The sequence below is a fragment of the Eupeodes corollae genome, chromosome 2 (assembly GCF_945859685.1).
Source record: "Eupeodes corollae chromosome 2, idEupCoro1.1, whole genome shotgun sequence".
Classification (NCBI taxonomy): Eukaryota; Metazoa; Arthropoda; class Insecta; order Diptera; family Syrphidae; genus Eupeodes; species Eupeodes corollae.
Window position 1 is genome coordinate 99997622 of NC_079148.1, and position 20545 is coordinate 100018166.

A 20545-nucleotide genomic window follows, 5' to 3' on the forward strand; every position below is an offset into this window, starting at 1 on the left:
TATTCAAACATTACCTCATAAATCTTCTTTCTTTGACAATTCATAGAATATACTTGCAGTTTTGTTTTATTGTTGGAATAGTAAACGGACCAATCTCATCACCAACAGTTCTTGGTAGTTTAAACTTTAGTTTTAGTCGTTAAGGTATAAACCTCCAGAAACTATTGAATACTAATTTTAGCAGACCAATCTAATTAATTAAAATCAATAATAATAAATTTCACTCTTGTACTAATTCGCCTAATTCACCAAGTATATAAAAAGTATAAATTAATTGCAAATTAATATTTTTCAACAGTCTAGTTTAGTATTTAACGCATTATAATAATAAATAAATAAATAGACCTAATCATGCCTCTTACACAAATTAATCCAATGCTGTCAAAACGTATTGCATATCTTTTACAATTCAAATTTTCTCGAATATTCGCAGAAGTGGGTTAACATTGCTCCATTGATTCCGCCAAGCTATACACAGAGCAATCTCTATGAATGCATTTATACCCAATTGAACACTTTCGGCTAAAATCTGGATCTACGGTCAATATAAGCTCCCGTCTATTAGGGAACTCACAGCCTTGTCTATGATGATTCGCTTAGTTATCTCTTTTCAAAGGACCTTTTCAAACAGATTTAGGGCAAATCCAAATGGAAACCAGCCGTGTTGATGAGTTTTCTTTTGTCCTTTTTTTAGCTGATTGTTGTAGAGACGATATTTCTGAAAATTCTTTGATATTGCTCACTATGGCTTTATTTCTTTGTTGTGCACAATATCTATGTACTCTAACTTAATTGAACCATGACGATGAAGAATCAAAAAATGGAAATGGAAGCTATGTTTAAGGAATCATAATCTTTTCAAGAAGAGAACAAGGCTTGGCTTAGTAATAATTTTACACTTCCTGTCACTTTTTTAAATCCCTTACAGAGAACATAGTCTAATGATGAACCACAAACTGGGCAGACCCCAAAATCCTTTTTTAGATGCGTTAATAAAGACGAAAAAAAGAAGAATTGCGAATCGTTTACTCTCCATTTCATCTGAAGAGCTGAGTTTCGCTGCGGAAGTTTCCGAACGTTCCTCTGGTATAAGAGTTGATTCTTATAAGATGGAAAAAAAATTACTATTATTATTATTAGCACTATACTTAGAACTTGATCTTTCCGAAAAAAATATAATATATTGAGATCTATAGTTAACGATTTTCGTAAGGATTTATTTCCTAGTCTATATAAGTTGAGAAATTTCAAAAAGTAAATGCTTCCGAAAACAAGAGAAGTTTCGGAAACCACTGCCTCTGTTGGCCTTCAGGAACGTCTCAAAAAAACTGTTGAAAGTATTGCCGATATAACTGAAGTAAAGGGCGAGACACATGCCATTCTCACAAGTAAATGGGGCTTTGACGGAAGTACGTTCCATAGCCAATATAAACAAGTTTTTTCCGATTCGAAAAACACGGATGAATATATTTTCTTGATAGCATTATTTTTAACAGAGTTATATTAAAACGACTTAATTATAACGATAGTAAATGACAGAATAAATATTTTATTGAAAAATATTTTCTTTATACATAATAGTCAAAACTTGATTACTTAGAGATTTTGATCGCAAGTATAAACTTAATAAGTTTTCCAACACCTCCACTCGAACAAAATTTACCTCAAACGTAAACCCATGTTATTAGAACAGAAATTATGTTTTTCGGTAGAAACTGGCTTAGTAAAATAATCTGCAACAATTGATTCAGTTTAAATTCTAATGAAAGAGATAATGTTCATGTTCTTCTTCTCACGAATAAAGTGATGTCTAACATCAATGTGTTTGGATCTTGATAAGTACTTGCTTGTCGACGCCAGATGAACTGCCCTTTTGTTGTCGCAATATATATTCATGACCAAGTTGTTAAAATTATGGTTCACTTCAGACTCGAGGCCACGAATCCACATTGCTTCTTGAGTTGAGGCCGAAAGTGCCATATATTCGGCTTCTGTTGTGGATAATGCAACAGTTGGCTGATGTTTTGTCGCCCAAGACACGGCATGCACCTCCCTGTAAGATACATACGTATCCTGTGACAGATCTTCTATCGTCACAATCGCTTGCCCAATCTGAATCAGAATATATTTGAAATTCAGGATTTCCATTTCTTGAAAATTTCAGTTTGGCCGATTTTGGATTTAAGATATCTAAAGAGTCTCTTGACAGCAGTCCAATGTTCTTTGCCAGGACAGTTGTTGAATTTGCTTAATTTGTTGACTGTAAAGCAAATATCCGGTCGAGTGCACTGTGCTGCGAATAATAAGCTCCCAATTGCTTGCTGATAAGGAATCTTAGCCATTTCTTTTTCTTCTTCTGAAGATTTAGGTGACATCTCTTTTGACAGTTTTATGTTGATATCCATAGGAGTTTCTACAGGATTTGACTCATCCATGTTAAATTTCATCAGCATCTCAGATATATATTTTTCTTGATCTAGATAAATTCCATCTTTGTCACGTGAAATCTGAATTCCTAAACAATTCTTCGCGGTTCCCAAAAACTTCATTTTGAACTCTTTCATCAAATTTAGTTTCAGATTTTCATAAAATACTGTTTCGTTAGTGAAGATTAGGATATCATCAACATAGATTGCTAGAAACGTCATGGCCTTATCCTTTCTATGGAAGTAAATGCAAGGATCAACTTGCGAACGCTTCAATTCAAGTTTTTGTAGGAATCGATCCAATTTGGTGTTCCAAACTAAACTTGATTGCTTAAGTCCATAAACAGCTTTGTTCAGTTTCATCACTTGACCTTCTCTTCCCATCAAAAACCCCTTCGGTTTCTCAACATAGATATCTTCAGTTAACTCACCTTGGATAAAAGCAGTAATAGCATCCATTTGTTCAATTCGCAAATCATACTTTACTGACAATGCTATTAAATACCGGATAGAAGAGTATCTCACAACAGGTGAATAGGTTTCTTCATAGTCAATAAATTTCTTCTGTGTAAAACCTTTTACCACCAATCGAGCCTTGTATCGTACATTATCCATCTCATCTAGCTTCTTCTTGAATACCCATTTCGTCTTGATAATGTTGGCTCCAGCAGGCTTGTCAACACATTTCCAGGTATCATTTTCCTCAAATGATTTCATCTCACTCTGCATCGCTTCTATCCATTTTTCTTTGTCATCTCTGGATAACATATCTTCCATGTCTTCGGGTTCTTCCAAGATGTTGACATGTCTCAGCATTGTAAACTACTCTTGGTAATTTTGAGATTCTTACGCTTCGGCGTGAGAGGGCAGATTCTCCAGCTTCTGGTAGGTTTTGATTATCTTCATCTATCTGCTGACTACCAACATCAAATTGGACGCTCAACGTTGAAACAAGATCTTGAGTTTTTGATGACGACGTTGCCACTGATGGATCTTCTTCGTTATCCCCCTCTTCAAATTCTGGATTTGATGAACATGACTCGTAGTCGTTTTCTATGACAAGATTTTCTTGTTTCTCTATTGGATGTACCCCCACTACAGCTGTATACTTTGGAACTTCATTGGTGTTTTCATTTGGAATTTTGTAGTGAAAGTTATCCTCGTGAAATACAACATCACGGCTGATGAAAACATGTTTTTTTTGTAGGCTGTACAGACGGAAACCTTTGGAAGTATTCGAATATCCCACAAAAATGCATTTTTCGGATTTTGAATCCAGCTTTCGTCGTTTTTGTTTGGGAATGTGAGACATCGCTGTGCAACCAAAAATTCGAAAAGAACTAACATCCGGTTTGCGATTGCTGAATAACTCTTCTGGAGTTTTTTTAAGCTTTCTATGCGGTGAACGGTTGACAATATAACTTGCACAGTTAACTGCTTCAGCCCAAAAAAAATTTAGGCATTTTAGCATCACACAACATAGCTCGAGCCTTCTCTATAAGAGTTCTGTTCATCCTTTCTGCCAAACCGTTCTGTTCTGGAGCATAGGGAACGGTTGTTTGATGAACAATCCCAGACTTCTTCAACTCTAGATGCATAGCTTTGTTTATGAATTCTGTACCATTGTCCGTTCGTAAAATTTTAATTCTGGATTCTTGTTGGTTTTCGACTTCGGCTGTGAATTCACGAAAACAGTTCAACACAGCATCATTCGTCTTCATAAAGTAAACAAATACCTTCCGAGTGAAATCATCTATGAAAGTAACAAAATATATACTTCCCTTTATAGATTTCGCCTCCATTGGACCACACACGTCTGAATGGATTATCTGAAGTACTTTTGATGACCTTGAACCTTCTGATGGAAAACTTGTCCGATGCTGCTTGCCTTCTGCACATGACAAACATGTCGACTGAGAAACTTTATTCAAAGCAATACCCTTCACTAAGCCTCGAGCAAGTAATTTCAAATTTTCTTGTCCCAAGTGACCAAAGCTTCGATGCCAAACATTGTCCAGGTTACTTCTTGCAAAATTAGCATTCTTATATGGAGCAGTATCCAACTTGTAAAGACCGTTTTCATATTTACCATTTGCAATGACTTCATTTGAAGAATTCATGACACGACATCCATCTTTGTCGAAGATGACAACATTGTCATGATCCACAATTTTCTTTATGGATGGTAAATTGACTTTTAATTCCGGTACATAAAGAGCATCATGAACAACAACATCACGTCTTCCTTTAGGAGTTAAACCAGTCAACGAAATGTCGCCCTTACTAACAGCATTCATTAACATGTTATTTGCTGTCTTAATTTGACCTTGAAATGGCTTGAGTTGCTTGAAAAAATCAGGATCAGATGTCATGTGATCGGTGGCACCACTATCAAAATACCATTCATGCTGTTTGGACTCTGCATGAAAGGCTGCAAACATTGAACCACCTTTTTCTGACTTCAAATCTTGTCCTTTAAACTTCGATAGACAATCTGAAGCGTAGTGTCCGACCCCACCACAGTTAAAGCAACGATATTTCCCTTTCTTGTCATACTTAGGCTTCCATTTCTTGTGTGAATTGGGAAAACTTCCTCTCTTTGACAAAAGAGCACTATTGGATGATTTGGAACCTTATTTAACGTCTTGCAGCAATTTCATTTTGATGGAATCTGCTGAAATTACTTTTCCACTGCAACCAATGCTCATGATCATCGGCCTATATTCATCAGGAAGACCTTTCAATAATAAGCTACCAACCCATTCATCATTTACTGCAAATCTTATTTCATTCAACTTCTGTGCGGTCGAAACGATTTGGCTTACGTAATCTTCTATAGAGAAACATTCTACCAGAACCACTGAGCATAGTTTTTGAAGTAAACTTATGCGCCTGTCCAGACCAGAGTCTTGAAAAAGATTTTGCAAAGCAGTCCAAACTTCTTTGGAAGTTGTTGCATTCTTAACATGGACATAAAGACTCTTGTCGATAGCCAGAATCATTTTGCAACGAGCAATCTTGTCCTTAGAAAGATCCAACTCAACGATAGGAACATTCTCGATACATTTCCATGAATCTTCAAGTTCTAGTTGGGTTTTCATGGCAAAACTCCATGTTGACCAATTTTCAGAACCAGTTAGCTTCTCCATTTGATGGATTCCCAAATTCTGTTGTACAGACATTTTTCTCCATTATATATGTATATAATCTTGCTATTGTCCTGGGCCCATAACCTTTTAACAGAGTTATATTAAAACGACTTGATTATAACGATAGTAAATGACAGAATAAATATTTTATTGAAAAATATTTTCTTTATACATAATAGTTAAAACTTGATTACTTAGAGATTTTGATCGCAATTATAAACTTAACAAGTTTTCCAACAACTATCACCTTTAAAATTGGTTGAAGAAAGTATCGGTGTTGAGTTATGGAAAAATCTTCGATGTTCTTCTACAATGTTTTGCCGTTCGATTAAGTTCATGTTCATTAAGGAATGCCCAAAACATGTAAGAAATGAGGAAACCAAAATGAAATCTCAGATCGGTAATTTTGTTTATGCTCAGTTTTTCAGAAGCAAAAATATTTTATTTTGTTTCCTTTTTATAGAACAACTTACTCCCAAAACCATAACCAAAAACGGCTATAGTTTAAACATTTCATAGGTTTATATTTACAATGGTTGATTTGACCAAATGTAACATTTTATCAAACACCAATTGTGCATCAAAATGTTTTCTTTGTGGAGAAACTCCTAAGGAAATGAATTTGGTGCAAGTGCATGAAAAACCACTAATTTAAGAAAACTTTCGATTCATGGATAAAATGTTTTGATATATGTTTATTGCATATAGCGTACAGGCTTCCATTTGAATAGTAGTGGGTTGGAATAAAAGACTCCGAAAACAAGAAAGTGTTTGATGAAAGAAAAAACAAATTGAAACCATCTTTAAAACACAATTGGGTCCTTATATCAACAAGCCTAATCCTGATTTTGGTTCGACGAATGAGGGCAATACAGCAGGGAAACTTTTAAAGAACTCACAATTAACGGCGGAAATTACTGGAATTGATGAACGGCTTATATACAAATTTTTCAGGACTAACTATTGATATAAGTCAATTCTCTAAGGAATTCGGAGAAATCGGCTTGGCCACCCAAGAAAGTCATCCCGTGTTAACACTAACCAAGACATTTTGACGATCTTGCTTCTCAGGTCCGGTCTTTTAATTTCTAATCTTAGAAAAAAAAACTGATATTATGTAAGGAAGATCAAGAAGAAATTGCTCAATATCTCCAAACAAGCGAATGCATTGATACCTCTTCGCTTTCTTTTATATTTTTTTAACAATGCATGTTGTGAAAAATCTTAAAAAGTGGCCGTGTCAGGTTGGACATAACTTTATTTGTACTTCTAAACTTGGCTAACAAATTAAATCTCTAATTTTCAATCAAATTGTTCAAGTCCATCTTGAGATATAATCGATATTTAGAAGTGGGCATGGCAGGGTGCGTACATATGACGCGAATTTTGGAGAAACTTATTAATTATTGCATTTAAAACAATTTTGCTACTAAATATCAACTTGACTACGGAAAATAGAATTTTGTCCACTTTTTCCATACGATCGACGCACTGCGCCTTGCTGAGCTATCATGATTTGATGTGATGAGTGAAGACGAGACGAGTCGCAACGGAAATTGAAAAAGCATTTTAATTGGGTTGTGTTTTTTTCGTTAGGCTTAAGAAAACGCCCAGTTATCTTCACACGGTCTAAAAAATCAGCAGAGCGGATAAAATCGGTTGTAACTTAGCAAATTAGAGCCAGTTAAAAAAGGATTATCAACATTCATTAGGTTATGACTTATTTGTTGAAAAAGAAATTTTTTCGAAATTAATTGACATCTGATAGATACTTATGGTTTACATGAATTTTTGGACACTCAGTTGCTATTTAGATTTGCTCTGTTAAGCATTCATCTTCCTATAATATTGTAAAGCTTAAACTATCTACTCTGCAGGATTAAAATTTGAAAACCAAAATGTTCTATCGGGGATACTTTTCCCGGAAATAAAATTGAAGATTATTAATACAAAAAATAAAAACAATTTTGTTTGTATTAAATTGTGAAAGGATTTATGTTATAATGTGTGTCGTTTAGTTTAAATAATATCTAAATATTTTTTTTAAAAGCCTGGTGAATGTATATTTATTCGGCTCGTCTTAAATATCTGGGATTTAAAAGTTGTTCCTTTTAATTTTGTATGTTTTCAGAAGCAGTTTGTAATTTGAGATTGGGATTGGGATTGGGATTTGGATTGAGACTCTATGCCAAAAGGGATTTGGTGATGAAAAGGGATTTGGAAGAAGATGATTTTGATGTGGGGTATATGTATCTATGATGCGTAAAATTGGATTGACAATGTTTGAAATTAAAGAAGAAAAAATCGAAAGTTCCATTAGTAGAGGGTGGATAGAGTGGTTTGAGTGTTTTTAGTATGATAAATCAAGTGGGCTTTTTACATGATATGATGATCTTCTGTAGGTTTATTTTTGTCTCTTTTATAGTATCTCTGGAGTTCAGAGAAATAAAAGTTTGTTAAACTTAATCTTTTAAAAAAAGTATTAAAGAACTATATGGACAAAAAATCAACCATCGGAGATGAATGAAGTTTTAAAAAGTACCTTTAAGAATATTTTTTCTTTCAAAAGGGTTCTAACGAAGGGTTCATGTTTATAATTTTTTCTTATCATTTTGTTTTATTCCGACAAATTCACTATAGTGCATTGCAAACTCAATTTTTCATTTTTAGTTATTTTTATCGTTTTTATGGGGTGGTAACAAGAATTCAGATGCACGGTAGTAAATCCAATTATCAGTTTCCTAAAATTTTAAAGTGGCAGTGCTTATTTGACAGACATAAATTACAGGCTCATTGTGGTCACTATGGTTAGAAAACATTCATTTAGTACCAATAGCTCCATCTTGTCAAAATAGCTCGGAAGAGTAATCAATTCACCACTAGGTTCAACATTAGTTTCATTTTCGAAAAAGTAAAATCTAAACACATCGCCAAAATAAATGCCAGCCCGCAATAAATAGTGAAGGAGTTTTTCTACAATCATTATTGGAGTTTCCAAGGTGGAAATGGCCCATAATTGATGATGTTTTTTCGATGGGAATCATTTGTATGCATTTCAAGGAATTTAACTGAGGAGTAATTACGTTTTGGGGGATCGACCGACGTGAGTTTTTATGCTAACTGAACTTCATTGATATTTCATAAGAAAATATTATTTCAAGTATCGAAGAGAAGTCTACAAATTTAAGTTTTCGTCAACACTACGGTTTTTCATAATTTCCGGCGGAGAAGGTGACGTTTGAAAAAAAATCAATTTCGTTTCGTTCCATATTAAGTAACAGTAGGCAGGTTCAGACAACATAAGAGACTTAATTTGCTGTCAATTTCATTATTTGAAAGGAAATTTTGAGGCAAATAGTTCAAGTGTCACGAATTTCAAATCCTTCAAATTCTGCTTTAAGTTCATTGTGCAAAACTACCAAAAATATTATTGTCTACAAACAATCTTCAGGTGATTTCTTAGATTGTATCTTTTTGGCAACACTGATTTAAACAGATGATGCACTTTCGGGTTTCTTACTTCCACTGTCAAGATCTTCAATTTGGTCTATAATTTAACCATGAATCGTCATAAAAAACGAACACCACTTAAGAGTTATTGATTTGTATTATCAAAATGCGTGCTCTGTTAGGAAAGTTCATCGCGCACTTCTTCCATTTTATGGTCAGTTTAATGGACCTACTGAAGCGGCTATTCGGGCTATTGTGAATTTCGCACCAAATTGACATTGTTGGACGTTAAACTACCAACACGCTTACATAGAGTGCGAACTGAAGAAAATATCTCAGTTGTATCGGCTAGCGTTAATGATGACCATCAATAATCAATTCCGTTCGCAGTAATTGGGTATCTGTTACTCAACAACGTGGAAAATTTTGCGGAACGATTTAGGTGTGATGCCTTTCAAAATACAACAGGTGCAAGAATTGAAGCCGAACAACCTACTGCATTGTAAAATTTTTGGTGAATGGGCTCTTCGAAAGTTGGCCGAAGATCCACTTTCTTACCAAAAAATTGTGTTCAGAAACGAAGCTCATTTTTGGCTCAATTGGTATGTAAATAGGCAGAATTGTCGATTTTGGAGTGAATATCAGCCAGAAGCATTGCAAAAACTACCAATGCACCAACTAAAAGTCACAGTTTCGTGCGGTTTATGGGCTGGTGTCATCATTGCACCGTACTTCTTCAAAGATGATGCGAATCGTAACGTAACTGTGAATGGTGAACGCTACCGTGAGATGATATCCAACTTTTTTTTGCCCAAAATGCAAGTGCTTGACTCGCATGACATGTGTTTTCAACATGACGGTACCACAGCACTCGCAACAATTTATTTATTGAGAGGCACGTTCGGTGAACATTTTATTTCACGTTCGGGACCAAACAAATAACCGGCCGATTGGCCGCCTAGGTCGTGCGATTTAACGCTTAACCATTTGAGGCGCAGTCAAAGTCAATAATAATAATTATAATATGGACCGTGCTATCGATTCAAATAAAGATTTCATGCATTTTTCTGAAATGTATGTGTTTTTTTTAAATCTTTCCTATAGCTTTCAAAAGTCACCCTTTACAAGTCTATCATATATCATATTTTATAAAGAATACAAATCTAAAAAAAACATTACTCAAAGTTCGTAAAAATTGAATATCGATTCAAATATCTTTTCAAAAACTTAAAATTTAGGCTTAAAACTTGTTTTATCTTATAACAAATATTGTTTTCAACATCCTAAAAAATGTTGAGAAAAATCGAATTGACAGTTTTTTTTACAAAAAAATAAAAACCTTAAAAAAATGTATAACATTGATTTTCGACTCAAATATCTCTTCAAAAATTTGAAATATTGGCTTCAAACTAATTTTATCTTATAAGAAATATTGTTTTCAACATTCGTTAAAATTTTGAAATAAATCGAATTGACAGTTTTTTTTATAAAAAATAAAACTCTAAAAAAAAAACAATACTAAAACTTTCGACTCAAATAGCTTTTCAAAAATTAAAAATATTGGTTTCAAACTTATATTTATTATAACACAAAAAATATTGTTTTCGATATTCAGTCATTTTTATATAAAGTACATATAGACAAACTTTTAAGCAAGACAAATCGACATACGGGATGAGAAGTTATCAGTCTGTGTAGCATCCCAGCCTCTTTTTTCTTTTCCAAATTGACGAGGAACCCTTTAACAGGAAGCATTTAAGAAAGTCGTGCAGAAAATAAATAAATCACAGAGTTTCAGTTTTCACTTGAATGAAAAGTCTTGATAAACTGTCATTTTGACAGAAGTATATGTGGCTTCCATCCCTACAATTACTCGCACACCGAAATGGTTGAGAGTTGTAAGTCACTAGGCCCTAGTTCTCTACGGACTGTTGCGTCACCTAATTTATTTATTTTTTTTTTATTATGTGGCTTGATAGTTAGGAAGATTTTTCTTGACAGTAATTCCAGTCAACCTTCCAAAGGAGGCAATTTTTTGGCAACTGGCCAATCAGATGCTAGAAACTTGTTGACTTTTAAGTCCATTACGTGGTCTGAACTTGCCCAGCTTTTACTTGACAGTTACCTGAAAGTTTCTAATTAAAAAATCCTTGATATTTGATAATGCAATTTTTGACTTTAAAGCGTCGTTTTATAATAGGTAGTAAAGACAGTAGGTAGTTTCAGAAATGACAGGTGCTCAAATATGGGGGCTTTTTAAAATCAACCCCTTTTTTGAAGAACCCTAAATAATAGTTTTTAATGCCGGCTTATGATTTAAAAGTGTTTATCGCTTATTATTCTGCACAAAAAATTCAAATTTTTTCTTAAAACTAAATTAAAGTAAGATGTTAACCTTTTAAGACTGTGTTTTGTTAGGAATTTTAGCTAGTTCCTCGACAGGAACACTTTAATACTTGCCTTTCATATTCATTTCAACTTTAAATCAACCAGAAAGTCGGACTTTTTACTTTTTGATGGTTCAACTGGCACACGATGAATATTAACAATTTTGCTGTAATAAATGTACCTTTTTCGCATAGAACGAATTGAGTTTCTACGAAAAACCTATTAAAAGTTCTTAGCACCAGAGTAGTTGTATGCTAAATCACCAGAACTGAAGTCATTAAATAAGATGAAACGAAACAGAAATTTGTTGTATTAATAGATAATTAGAAGAAAGCAAAAACATAATTTTAGTTGAAAACCAGTGGCCCCCATGTTTCTGACAAACCGCAACAAAAATATTACGATGAAAAGATATACAATAAATATCTAACCTCTAAATAAGAACTTATTACTTCTTGACATAAGAGGTAGTGTCCTTGATAAAGAAAAAAATAAATTTATCTTATAAATGGCCCATAGGGTGGTATGGGCTACGGACGTGGATGGTGGATCGTGGGAGTAAATCTCTTAGTTCTCTATACAAAGTGACAGTCCAAAGAACGCACTAATTGCTAATTAAGCTTTATCTGTTGTCCTTTCAAAATGAAGACGCTAAATTTGTGTTAACTTCCTGACAAACAATCGGTCTCTGTTTCTCTTTCTCTATGAGAAATTATTATTTCCGTCAATTCAAAATTACAAATCTTTGACTTTTTATGTACAATTAGCTTATCATTATTCCAATTCATTTAACATTCAAAATTCAGATAACTTAAATTTCTCGGAATTTTTGAATTTGAAAACCATATTCGAATTCAAAATTGTTGAGGTTATTGATGTTTGTTTCTTTTTCAATTTTCCTTTCTAAATTGTATCTGCATCAGGAAAATGAATGAACATGATATGAACATATATCTCACAACTCACGAAACCCTTTAGCATAAAAGTACGTGTGCAATATTGACAAAAGATGGGTACATCATCCGTAGATATGTTTTGTACATAAGCACAGGAAGAAAACAATAAATGATAAATTTATAGCTTGAAACGATTTGCATTCAAAAGAACAAAGGAAAATCGATGAACGTCTCTATTAGTAGTACGTGCATATATCCTGTATCCTCTTTTCTACCCAAGACCAAAATATAAAACAACACTAGGTTTGAAGTTCATTCTTGTGTTCATGAAAAACTTTATTGAATTGAATAACCCTTTGGTTTGGTAAAAGATGATGATGGAAATTAAAATTCCAGTAAAAAGGAATAGCGTAATCCTTTTACCTGTTATAAAAAATTCAATTTATTTTAAACTGACGTTTGTGTTATTAAATGAATCGAATTACAAAACAGTTTTAAGTTTTTTGTTTCTTGTTTTCAAGGCCAAGAAAGTTTCAGATAACTAGGTAAACTTCTAGAGTATGAAATAGGGATTTAGAATTTTAAACACAGCAATTATTAAAACAATTAACTTCAAACATTGAAGATAAGCTCTGAAGTTTACTTATTCTTTGCATAGAATAACTCTTGGGAATGATCTAGGAAAGTTATCATGTATGAAGGTAGTAAATTAAGTTGAAGATTGAATTCAAAACCTTTGTCTTTAGTCAGGATAAACGGTGCATTCGAAATAACCTGTTTCCTTCTTTTATTAGGTGGACCTAAGAATATGACACAAAAATAATATGCATACATACGTCTGTGAAGTTCAAATGAGGGCTATCTTTTATTTAATTGTGGTAAGCGTAAATGCTAGACGAAAAGTCCAATAACGGAAATTGCTTGCTAAAGAAATGGCGAAAGCATTGGTTTTTTGCTTGAAACTTACAAAACATTTAGATTTAAAAAAGAGGTTTGAACGAACCCAGGCTCATATCTTTCTTTCCACTAGTGTCTTTTTAAACTTGCAACTGAAATGTTTTCCAAGCCGCTATCAATAATCCATCCAGTTTCTGATATTCGAGATTCTAACATCTCTGAAAATGTTGATTTTAAAGTTAAAATCAACGAATTCTAAGCCTGTCGTTATGCTAGAAAAAAAGTTAATAGCAATTTTGTATGACGTCACAAGGTGCACTATAAACTTATATTGAAGTTGATAGGAGCATTGCTGAGTCTTTTTTGGAAAAAAATAAAAAGCTATACACTTTTTTTCTGGATCTTAAAGCTGCATTTGACTCAGTTGATCGAAACGCATTGATGTTCAAGTTGTTTGCATCCGGGATTTCGTTAAAGTGTTTGGAAGAGTTATTAAGAACTTGTACGCAGACACAAGAGCAGCGGTATGGAATGGAAAGCAGGTATCTGAATGTTTTCAGACGCAGTCGGGAGTAAGACAGGGCTGTGTTCTCAGTCCTAGCTTATTCGCACTATTTATAAATGACATCACTGACGCATTACCAGGAGGTGTTAGATATGCTGGAGAGGTCATTAAAGCCTTACTCTTCGCAGATGAAATGGTCTTGCTGGCAAACTCACAGCAATCCTTACAGCTTATGATAAATCGACTTTCGGTATACTGTAGACGATGGTGCTTGGTAGTGAACCTGAACAAGTCGAAAGTGATGGTTATCAAGAAAGGTGGATGAAGGTTAAGCTGAAGTGAAAGAATACAAATACTTAGGAGTATGTTTTACCCGAAACTTAAGTATGGAAAAACACCTCAACGAAAATCTTCTTAAGGCTAAAACCGCGACTAACGTGGCATGGAAAGAATGTTTCAGCAACAAAAACATTGGGCATAGCAGTAAATATAAAGTTTTCGAAGCAGTATTCCAATCAATCCTGTTTTACGCAGCCCAAGTGTGGGGAGCAAAGATTATTTAAAACGAACATTCCGTCTTCCTTAATGCACCCCAAACTACATGAACAGGCTTGTCCCATCTCTTTATAAAAACGTTGAAGCTGAAAGTCGATTACATTCTGAATGTACTGAATATGCCCAACAATCGCTTAGCAAAAAAAAGCTTTACAAGCGATATAACGCAAAACAGGATGGGTTAAAAAGTGAACAGAGTACATGGAAATCGTTACTGTACCAGGTAATTAGGCGTCTGGATGAATATCTAAGAAATGTGTTCACAGAACAGGTAAGAGGTGAACTGCTTAACATAAACTACGTTCCACATCGCGAAGAGTTTCCACTGCTGTGTTATATTTGCAACATGGCTGAACGAGAGGATATTTTTAATTTTGTCAAAAGGTGTTCAGTCCTGAGAGAAACTAGAAGAAATGTACTTGGTAGAGACTTTTTATCAAAAAACGAAACTTTAGCTCTCTTAGATGAAGAAGATGTGTCTAAAATGCTTATATATTGCAAAACAGCACTTATTTATAGAAGCAGAATTAGAGATGAAAATTTTTAGTTAACACAACTGCAATTTAATTAATTACAAAACTTTAATACAGTTGATACTTTGTCATTCAGGCAGACGCCAAAAACATACTTTCAAGATTGTTAATGAAATTGTACAAATAATTGCAAGTAAATACAATTTATTTATCTATCTATCTGTGCAAATTACTTGTGGCTAAATTCTAAGGGCCTATGTTGATCTTGAATTAAAAAAATATTTTAAGAAATAATAGTTTTTTTTTCTAGTTGTTATGGTAAAATGATTTGGTTTAATTATGCATGGATTACAATTTTGGCCAAATGGCCTGTGCGACCTCGGCGGTACACTTCCATCCGATGGTCCAAATTTTTGATTACGCTGAGGCATAATTATAGTTCTATGCCATTAATGTTCCGAATTTGTTCATCCTTTAGCTCTTGAATTGTAACTGGCTTATAAACGTACTACTTTTCTTTCAAAACCCCACAAAAGGATTTCCAATGGTGTCAAATAACACGTCATCGAAGTTTTCGCACAAAAGATCTATTGTTTCGTTAGACCTGTGGCCAGTGGCACCGTCCTTTTAAAACCTTGTATTGTTCATATCCATAGCGTTCAATTCAGGCCATACAAATTTCACAGTAACTGCCTAAAGCAGTATTCAAATGAGTGCGACCAACGAACGACAACATTTATTTGACGCAAAAAAAATTGTAGTTGATACGAACTGTCAAACTTTATTCGCGTTCCACATTATCCACACTCGCAACGAATAAAATAATCGAACGTAGTTAACCTACAAAAATCGTTCTTGTTTTGGTTTCGGTGTTGAATGGTGTTCGGTTCTGGCTCCTTGAAAATATGTAAAGAACTTTTCTGGATATTTTTTTCAGTAGTTTAATTAAGGAAACATACTCTCCTTCAATTTTCCGATTTGCATTAAATGGATGCACATGAAATCTTTTTCTTGTTATGTTTATTAACAAGGACACCAATAACTTTTTTTTTTAAACAAATATAGCTTCGACCGCATTTTCTCAATTGTTTGCTTTTAAAACAAAACACAATAATGATAAACACAAAAAAAAACAATTGTCAAAGTCAAACTTTATTCGCGACGATTTAAAAACTCTCATGTGAAAAAATGTCAAAATCGACTAATATTCGTTCATTTGTTGGTCGTGCTCATGTGAATAGTGCTTAACAGATGATTTTCCTCCAAAATTGATCATTCACTATTGCTATTTCTTGCCACGATTTTTACCATTGTCGAGCTTGAAATGGTTAAGAGGCTTTCATTCTTGTACCTTGTAAGAGTGTAAATACAAGTCCTTTTGCGTGAGGTTTATCAGTGACGAGCGTGAAAGGTACAATTGTTGGGCAGGCCGATGATTTTAGGTAGACAGCTCTGTACGAGCATGCACTGATATTTTTCATCTTCTACAGACCAGGTTTACTCAAATGTTTGCAATATTTTTCTGATTGTACGCAAATTTTGGACGATTAAATTGACCGACAAAAATACGATATGCAATTTGTTTTGAACGCCCATTTTCATAATAAACCTGAATAACTTTAACGCTGTCTTTCAAATAGAATTAGTCTGAAAGTAAGAAATTTCAAAAGAAATTCAGATAAATGCTTGAAGGTTAGATGTGGATAGCATTCAACAACGGCCCTCTAAATTTAACCATCCTTTATAAATTATCTGTAGAACAACATGGTTAGGTTAGGTTAGGTTATAGTGGCTGTCCAAGATGGAACGGACACACTTAGGCCAGTTTAATGGCCCATTGTGATACCACATGAATCTTGAGGCTTCCTCCTAAGCTCAATGGAACCAGTTAGAGTCTCTTACGAAACGAGAGAGGCTGATTATCCCGATATGATTTAGATCGTTTAGATCGTTAAAGAAGAATTCTCCTAGGTAATTCTTGCGTTTTCGAGCTAGAGCAGGGCATGTGCAGAGAAGATGAAGAACCGTTTCTTCCTCTTCCTCGTCCATACAGCTTCTGCAAAAGTCATTTGAGAATACGCCTAGTCTCATGGCGTGCTTTCCTATTATACAGTGTCCGGTTATGACACCTATTATCGAGCTTATATGCGATCTGCTTAGAGAGAGCAAGCACCTTGAACGTTTTAAATCCAGTGTTGGGCAGATGTTTTTTGTGTCTTGACACGTGGTGATGTTGGTCCACCTGGTGCCTGCCCTCCTCACAGCGTCTTGCATTAGTAGCAGTTTACAAGTAGCGATTGGTATGCCAGTACTTGCCAGACGTGGTAGGATGGGTTGTACTGTACCGTTCCTGGCGAGTTCATCTGCCTTACAGTTACCTGGAATGTCTCTATGGCCCGGCACCCAGCAAAGGTGAATATTAAACTGTTGCGCCATCTCCATTAGAGATGATCGACAGTTATGGACTGTTATAGAGTTTGTAGAGACTGAGTCCAGAGATTTGATAGCGGCCTGGCTGTCGGAGAAAATACGGATATCAGATGTTGATATCACGTTTTCTTTGAGCCAAGACAAACCTTCCTTAATCGCGAAAAGTTCCGCCTGGAACACGCTACAATGATTGGGAAGGCGGAATGAGAGACTTAATTTCAGTCGTTCAGAGTACACACCACCACCAACCCCTTCCTTGGTCTTTGAGCCATCTGTGTAAAAGTGGATTGACTCATCCTCTAAGAATGTCCTATCCTCCCAAAAAGATCTGGTAGGTATAGAAATCTGGAAATTTCTATCGAATTGTAGTTGGGGGATGGTGTAGTCTGTGTGTTGATTCTAAGTACCTTAGAATTACGGAGTGGCCAATGTTGTTGTTAGTCCACTGCGACGAAGCATTGAGGCGGAAAGCAGAGCTTGCAGCTATTTGTTTACTAAATATGTCAAGAGGTGTAAGGTAGAGCAAGGTGTCCAGTGCCGCAGACGGGGTCGTGCGAAGCGATCCGCTTATACATAGGCAGGCTGAACGTTGAACTTTATTCAACTTATCCCTGTTTATACCTTTCTCTAAAGCAGTCCACCATACTGCCACACCGTACGTTAAAATCGGTCTGATTACCGATGTGTATAGCCAATGCGTGATTCTGGGTTGTAAACCCCATTTATTACCAATAGCTTTTTTGCAAGAAAAGAGAGCTACAGTAGCTTTTTTGACTCTTTCCTGTACGTTGCGTTTCCAATTTAGTTTTTTGTCTAAGACAAGACCTAGGTATTTGGCCTCGTCTGAGAATTTTAATTGGATTCCTTTAATGTAAGGAGGATTGACAAATGGAATTTTGTATCTCCTCGAAAATAAGACCAGATCGGTTTTGTGTGGGTTAACACCCAGTCCACACCGATCAGCCCAGAGTATTAGTCTGTCCAAGGCATTTTGTAAGAGTTCTTTTAGGATATTAAGATGCTTTCCTGAAACTGCTATAGCAACGTCGTCCGCATAGGCTATCACTCTGAAACCCTCCGCATCCAGACTAGTTAGGATTTCATTCACCACTAGGTTCCAGAGGAGAGGGGATAGAACACCACCTTGCGGTGTCCCTCTACTAACGAATCGTCTACCAGAAGAGTTGCCCAGTTTTGAGTTAATTATTCTGCTAGTAAGCATTAAATGAATTAACTCCCGAAGCGAACTCTCTACATTTAGAGATGTCAGTGCAGAAGTGATTGCAGATGTTTCCACGTTGTTAAAGGCACCTTCGATGTCAAGGAAAGCAACCATAGTGAACTCTTTATGATGGAGGGAATATTCGATGGTGCGTACTAAAGTGTGTAACGCTGTTTCCACCGATTTACCTTTACAGTAGGCATGTTGAGAAGAAGACAGAAGTCTTGTATCGATACGTGACCTTAAATGGATAACAATCAATCTTTCCAGGGTCTTAAGAAGGAATGATGATAGACTTATAGGTCGTAGATCTTTAGGATTGACTTGGGAGCATTTACCTGCTTTAGGTATAAAAACAACTTTAACTTCTCTCCATGCCGAGGGAACATGGACCAGGTAAAGACAGCTGGTAAAAATTGCCTCAAGGATTGGTGCAATTATATCAGAGGCTTTTTGTAATTCTGCTGGTATTATTCCATCTGGTCCTGCAGCTTTAAATGGTTTGAAGCTGTTGAGAGCCCATTGTAACTTATCCTTTGTGATCAGACCTTGTGGATATGTTGTATTTGAACTTGAACGTGCAAAGCTGTTGCAAGTTTCGGTAAGAGAACTACCAGGAAAGTGGGTGTCCAATAGTAGGTTCAGTGATTCATTACTTGAATTAGTCCAGGAGCCGTCTGCATTTTTCAAGCAACTTGGCATAGCTGGATTAGTTGAAAGAATTTTCCGTAACCTAGAGGCTTCAGAAGTTTCTTCTATCATGCCACAGAAGGATCGCCAAGAAGATTGCTTGGATTTCCTTAGTGCCTTCTTGTAGATTCTTAGGGATTCTTTGTAGGAGTCCCAATGAGAGGCTAGTCTTGCAGCTTTGGCCCGGTTGAAAAGTTTCCTGCATTCCTTCCTGAGCGAGTCAAGCTCTGAGGCCCACCATTGTGGTTTCCTCTTTCCTCTTATGTGTATAAGTGGACAAGAAATTTCTAGCGATCTGTTCATAGCTGAGGTAAGGTCATTGACTTTGTTGTCAAGTTCGTTAGCGTTAGAGGAAGGACTAGATAGTCCAGGTTCTAGTAAACTCTGTAATAAGTTCCTGTATAAAGCCCAGTCAGTTTTCTGATAGTTTCAAAAAGTCAATGGACTCGGGTTATCATTCACATTTATATTGAACTGGATATATCTATGATCAGAAAACGAGTGTTCTTTGGATACTTTCCAGTCCAAGATCATATGGTGTATACTATCTGAGACAAGAGTTATGTCTAAGACTTCTTGTCGAGTTTTAGTTATGAAGGTTGGTTCATTACCAACATTACTTACTAAGAGGTTAGTACCAAGAATATAATCAAAAAGAGACTCACCTCTGTCGTTGATATTCGTACTGCCCCATACAGTATGATGAGCGTTAGCATTGCTCCCAATAATTAGGCGGATCCTTTGCCTTTCCGCTTCAGCGACGACTTTCTCCAGGGTTTTTCCAGGGAGAGGGCCAAGGTGGTCATGCCCAAGATACGCCGATACCAGCCAGAAACTTCCGGTGGTATCTTTGTCACTGAAACGATGGAGTAAAAATACATTAATGCTACGTTTCACTAGTATGCAAGATCTAGGTTCACCTTTATCTGTCACACAAAGTGTGTAGTATCCAGGAGTCCTGAGTCCTCGAACAACGGATCCTGCAACCCATGGCTCTTGGATCAGGACAATATCTTCCCCGTTAGTCGCCAGACGGAGAAGAAGTGAGGCCTTTATGGAGTGTTGGAGATTAATCTGTACTAACTGCAGCATTTCGGCTACAATTAGGCAGATCAACCTCCACCACGGTTTTGTTTTGATCCTCTGTGTCTGAGGATGAACCCAAGAGTTCGTCCTCGCTCAGAAGGATCATGTTAAGGTCGTCCTCAGTCTCCATTAAGGATGGACTGTCCACGACTTTTGTAGAGGGTGCATTCGCGATTGGAGAGGACAAGAGTGCATCGTCACCCTCTGTTAGGAGAGAAGACGACGTCCCAGGTTCACCAACCGCTAGTTCACCTTCGGTAGTTTTTGGAGGCCCGCTTTCCGCGTTAACCTCATCTTTTTTATATATACGAATTTTAATGGTTTCGAAACCATAGTTTATGGAGCCCTCGTTTAGGGCTAGAGGAGCCAAGGATTCTT